Below are 6,000 nucleotides of genomic sequence, written 5' to 3'. Positions count from 1 at the left end.
TCTAGTACACAGCCAGCGCTTGATAAATATTTAAGGAATGAGTGTAGATATGTGTGTGCTGGGAAAGACTTCAGAGAGGCAGAATTCAGCTCCCTGTGGAGATAAACTTTCTAACATTGGTTGATGCCCATGGGCATTACTCGACTGTCTCAGGCTGTGATAAACTCCCCAGTTCCAGTGCTCCAATGGGAGGAGGACAGCTGCTGATCAGGGATGCTATACCCGGAGAATCCAAGCAGTGGAAATGCAAACTAGAATTCAAGGCAGAAAAAGGTTAAGAACCAAGGGGAGCTACAGACAAAGAGTTTTGGGAACAGTACAAAGGAAGGAGTGATTAGTTCTGAGGGGGTGGGCAAATCATGGAAGGCTTCATGGATGAAATGGCATTTGATGTGGATTTTTAAAATCTGTAGCATTTCCACAGGCAGAGAATGAGAAAAGTGCATTCTATCCTGATAGACCAGCATAAGCCAAGGTCAGGAGCTTTGGAAATAAGCGACATCTTAGAAATCAGTGTCTCATATGGTATGGCTGGAGTGTCAGCTGGGTGGATGGAGGGACTCAGGGGAGGGGGGATAGTTTTGTGCCAGATCCTGAAATGCCTTCAATGCAACGGCGTTAGCCCAAACCTGGGCTAAGGTGTTTGGATTTTATTCTGTAGGTAATAGATATTTTTGAGGTGGAAGAAATATGTTTTATTGAGATAATTCTAGCAAGAATGAAAGTTGGAATGGAGAAAAGATAATAACAGCTCACATTTATTGATGGCTTGCCATGTGCCACTCACTGTTCTAAGCAACTAGCATTCTGTCTCATTCCACCCTACTAGTGTATGAAATGAGTTCGGTAATTATCCCATTTTACAGATGGAGAAACTGATGCACAGAAAGGCTAAGCCACTTGTCCAAGGCCACACATCCAGTCAATAGATGACCCAGGAGTCCAACCTAGAAGTCTTCTCCAGAGCCACTTTTAACCATCCCAGTTGATTACCTCACCCCGGGACCAGTTAGAGCATAGCCTATCACAATAGTATCCCAGAGAGAGGAGGAGACCTTGAATTAAGATTGTAGAGATGACAACAGAAAAGAGGCAGCATTTACTTACTGCCTTTTGTGAAAGAAAGGGGGGAATATATATACCATTTGCTTGTATCCACATACAGAAATACTGGAGGGATACATGAGAAACTAATGAAAGCAGCCACCGATAGAGGGGCTCGCCTCTGTCTTGGAGGGGTGGATGAGGAGTTGAGCGGGGTGAGACACCTCAAAGCACGCCTTTTAATAGAGGTCTGATTTCTGACCCACATGAATGTGTTCTTTATTCAAAACACACATAAATGATATAAAATAAAAAGGCACAATTTAAAAGCTAATTCCAAGGAACATTTGAAAGGGCATAACAGCTAGTTGGATGTGGAAGGCAATGAAGGAGACAATACAGCCAAAGGAAGCGCCCGGGTCTCTAACTTGAGTGGGAAGATGGCAGCCCTTTAGCCCAGCTGGGAAAAACAGGAGGAGAGTGGGTTTGAAGGAAGCTGTAACGTGTTTGGGTTTGTTTGTGGCTGGAAGTGGACGTGTGGATGTTGAGCGTAAGGTCGACAGCCCAGATGGGGGTGTTGATTTGGGACAGTCACATGACGATGGTATCAGACCCTGTGAGTGGATGTTAAGAGTAAGGGGGAGTAGAGAAGGAGAAAGCAAGGGGGCAGAAGACAGAGGTTAGAGGAACCTACACTGAAGGAGAACCAAAGAGAAGCTCAGATGGAGACTGTGACGGCCTGGTCAAGGGCAGGATGTAGAGGTGAGTACAAAGGAGCAGAGAATTTCCAGAAGGAGGGGAATGGTCTCCTAAGGTCTAATGGGTTAGAAATGAGAAGAAGATGGTAGGATGGGATCAGAATGTATGATTCTAGAAACAGGGGAGAGGAGACGTATGAGAGACAGTGGGTGCAACCACCCAACATAGGGTCCCCCTGTGGGACATCCAGGGGCTTCTCTTCCAATTCTGCAAAGACAACAAGCCAGGGACACTGAGGGCTCTTTAGTCTCTACTTTCAGCCAATGTAGATATCCTACTGCTCTGGAAGGTGTTGTTACACAGCATACTCCAGCAACTGAATGGTTAAAAGGGAAACTGAGGCAGGCAGTCCTAGAAAACCTCTCTGACTTTCTGTTATCACCCCATTCAGGCCAATGGAAACCTATAGTTTGATGTTTTGTTTTTGCTTTTTATTCTTCCTCTCTCTATCACACACATGAATGCAAACACAATTATACACACACATGTACATGTGTGCGCGCACGCACACACACACACATACAAGACATAAAAGGGCCCCTTTGCAAAAGCATTCTTCTGGATCAGACTCGATGCTGCTTGGAGGGAGGGAAAGCAGAGCAGAAGAAAGGAAGGAGAGATGCAAGCCACCCTAGCTACTTTTCCTCCCCTTTAAGGCTGCCTGGTTACGGTCCTGGGAAAGAAAATCTCTGCATCCCTCCCCTTTAATTCGGTTTATTGTTAAAGCAAGGGAGCAGCTAATCCTCACAGACCTGTAGGAGCTGGAGTGGGAGCACCAGAGCCTGATTCCTTCTGAGTCCCTGGGTAAGCTGAACCTGCTTCCTTTCTGGGTTTTAGGAGGTTTCTCTGCTTAGTGGGAGGCATGTGGCCCTTAGAGAGTGGATTTGAAGAGCCACTTTTGCAAGCAACTTGGGTATTTATTTCAGCCGCAGTTCCAGTCTTGCCTGATTCTTGGGGTATCAAGGGTAAGTTGTAGCTGCCTTGGAAAATAAGTCTGAATGGGGGTCTGGGTGGGACCTCCGTGGGGAGCCATCTGGCCATCACTTCAGGGTTGGCTTGAGTAGGAACCTTTTGCCCTTCTGGGCAGGGAAAGGGGAGCAAAACATCTGTCTATGCCCCTCCTGCCGTGCCTGCTCTCAGGCTGCCTTCTAGGGACAATCCTCCCAGCTCTGTGCTGGGGAGGGGCCGTCCATCTGCAGGGTGTCAGGACCTCCAGCGTGCTTGCACCCCTGCCTCCTACTCAACCTTCATCTCTTAACCTCTCTGACCCCATCTGACAAATGGGGCAATGCCCATTCTGCCTACCTGCCTGGGTTGTTGTGAGAATTAGGAGAGCCAGTGGGCAAAAGGAGGTTGGTAAACAGCCTGTGGCTCTGCAAACCTAAGGAAGGTGGACCAGCCTCAGTCCCTCCTGGCAGGGTCCATGGACAGGCTCCAGCTCCCCGTCCCTGGCTGTGTTAGGAAGCAGAACTCAGCCACAGTGGGCGTTGTCAGTCACAAGACCACTCCTTCACCTTCCCCAGAGGCGTGTCTATCTCCCTTCTGTCTTTAAACTTCCCTAGTTTAGTTCTCAGGTAAAGATGTTAAAAGGAGGTCTGGATTCACCACCACCCCCATCCGCACTGTGGCCCCTTCTCTCCACGTAACTTTGACGCACAAACATTAACCCTGAGGCTCCCGGAGGCGGTGGCCAGGGCTCCGGCTGGTCTGGCTGCAGTGCGTGGCTGGCCAGCTGCTTGCTCTGAAGCCAGATAAACTGATCATGAGGAAAATCTCTGAGAAGGCTCAAGAGAGTCAAGCAGGTTCCGTCTTGGGTAAGGACATGATCTTTCCTAGATCAGAGGCAGGAGACAGAGCCTGGCCCCTGGCAGTCCTACTGCCCCAAGCTTAAGCAGGGCCAAAGATGAGACTCGATAGCCCATAACACAAAGTGCTTAGTAATACTGATATGGGGATCACACTTTACAGTTTATAATGTGCTTTTAATTAATCATCTTTAGGACAAGCCCATCAGGCTGGTGGGGCCAATAGTATTTCTCGCTTAGTAGAGATGAGACCACTGAGACTCAAACAGGCTTGCCTGGGGTTGCAAAGCTGGATGCTGGCGGTGTCCATTTGATGACAGTAGCCTTTGAACCCAGCTCTTCTGACATAATCAGTGACCTTTCCGTGATACTACAGACAGCTACGGAGGGGTGTATGTATTAAGAGCACTTTTTAGAAAGATGGGGCAAAAGTTTGGGAAAGAAGCCCGAGGTTAGAGTGAGAAAAGGTTTGAGCTGGAGCTGGGAGAGGCTGGGGCAATAGACGCCAGTCCCAGCCTGAACGCTGAGGAATCTGAGGGTTCCCAGGATCCGGCCTTTCCCGGATCATCCGAGCCATGTGTTCCAAGGGGAATCAGTTGGGTGGTGGGATTGCATGAAAGCAGCCGAAGGAGGAGTGGGGAGGTAAGGGAAATCCCGATGAGCCCCTCCAGGAGAGAGGCAACAGGTTCTGTGGTAGGGTGGCAAGGTGATCGCTGCTGGCATCTGGTGGACTGGGGCTCCCAGCCCAGCTCTGTCATTTACTATCTGTTTGGTTTGGAGTGTTTTTCTTAACATTCTTACCCATCAGTCTCAGCTATGAAATGGGCTTAATGATACCTACCTTGAAAGGCTGCAGTGAGGTATTAAAGGAGACAATGCAAGTAAAGTGCCTAGCATCGTGCCCCACCCAGGTGATCAGTCCCTTGGCAGGGCAACCAGAGATATTCTAAGGCCTGGAGCAATTCTGGCCAGGACTGAAAAGAACCCCCTCCAAGAAGAGAGCGCCTCCCTCGCTCCCTCTCCCTCCTTCACACACGCGGCCAGAAATAAATTGCCCCACGGAGTGCGTGCGTGCGAGTGACGGGGCCCAGCCGCAGCCTGCCAGCGCCCGCGGAGTGAATGAGCCGCAGCATGAATGAGAGGGGGAGCGGCTGAGCCCGCACACCGGCTGCGCCCGCGCTACAACTGCAGGTGCCGCCACGGTCGGCGTTGAGGGGCTGGGGCTGGGCGGCTGCCGGCGTGAAAGCAAGCCTGTGGGGGCCACGGGGCTGCGGGGGCTGTCCATGACTGTCAAGCCCGTGTCCTAGGAGGGAAGGCTGGTGACGCCGAGCTTCTGGCCACAGCCGTCCTGGGCTCAGCCTGTCCTTCTTTCTGCACCCCCTCCCCAGGCGGAGACCCCTGTCTCTCCTTCCGGGAGGCGCAGTGGAGTGCCTGGCTGGCCCGTTTCATAGCAATGAGCCCCACACGTGTGCAAAGCAGGCACTTCTTGCGTGGCAGTTAGGCTCAAACGCGGCGTGTGGCAGATGCACAGTCAACATTATTACCCTTGAAAGCTCCTTAGAAAGGTGTCCCAGTGGAGACCAGCGTATTGCCCATGAAAAAACCCAGCACAGGCAGTGTTCCCTACAGTGTTGCACCAGATCTCTGTTTTCTTGGTTGAGTACCAGATGAAGTAGTTGGTTTACATTTCAGGGCCACGATGTATGAAAATTTATATATTTTTAAACTCTTTAGAATCACAGTGAGATGAGATGCTCACACTGTGAGAGGCATGTGGGAGCTGAGACCGGCTGCAAGAGGAGCAGATTCCTGTCTCCTGTTGTGTGCTCACCCCCATTTAAATTAGTTGTTTCCCTGTCTGTCTCTCCCAGTGCCCAGTATTTAATTCATGTGCCTATAATGTGGGCCCACTGCATAGCGCCTGAGAGGTTGCAGAACGCTTTCATGCCCATTGATGTATTGGGCCTCCACAGGAATGCAGAGAAATAGAGTAGGGATCATTATTCCCATTCAGCAGATGAGGAAACTGAGGCCTACCGTGGTTAGGGGTACATTAAGAATAAGTAGCACACCCTGCTCTCCCCAGTGACTTCTATGTGTTAACCTAAAGAACCAAATAAAGACCTAGAGAATGCTCTTCACTTCCTCCATAAGAGGCACACAGCAAACCTCAAGCACCGTGTGAATTCTGGCTTGTCACAGCAGCAGGAGGGATTTGGTTAAACTTAAATGTGGGTTTCAGCCTGAAATAAACTGTAGGAGGCAATTGAAAAACTCCCTTTCTCAGTGACTTTGTGAACAGAACTGCCGTGCAGAGTTGGCTTTTGAGATGCAGGACTAGTGCGAGGGCTGGGGATGGAGTCCATGTTCCCTGGAGGTTCTGCCCAGCCAG

The 6,000-nt window shown here is 50.1% G+C and overlaps 1 protein-coding gene across 1 annotated transcript in view; it reads left to right on the top strand.

The window, feature by feature from the left end:
- The first annotated feature begins 2,565 nt into the window (after positions 1-2,565).
- CAMK1G (calcium/calmodulin dependent protein kinase IG) overlaps positions 2,566-6,000 on the top strand; it is a 29,614-nt gene continuing 26,179 nt past the window's right edge. Inside the window, exon 1 of the mRNA XM_004424855.3 lies at positions 2,566-2,607. The gene's annotated coding sequence lies outside the window, so the exon portion shown is untranslated. The remainder of the gene's footprint in view (positions 2,608-6,000) is intronic.

This window comes from Ceratotherium simum, chromosome 2 (assembly GCF_057802395.1).
Source record: "Ceratotherium simum simum isolate JZ-2026a chromosome 2, ASM5780239v1, whole genome shotgun sequence".
NCBI lineage: Eukaryota > Metazoa > Chordata > Mammalia > Perissodactyla > Rhinocerotidae > Ceratotherium > Ceratotherium simum.
The sequence above is the reverse complement of the archived record's forward strand: the minus strand, read 5'-3'. Positions and strand labels throughout refer to the sequence as shown.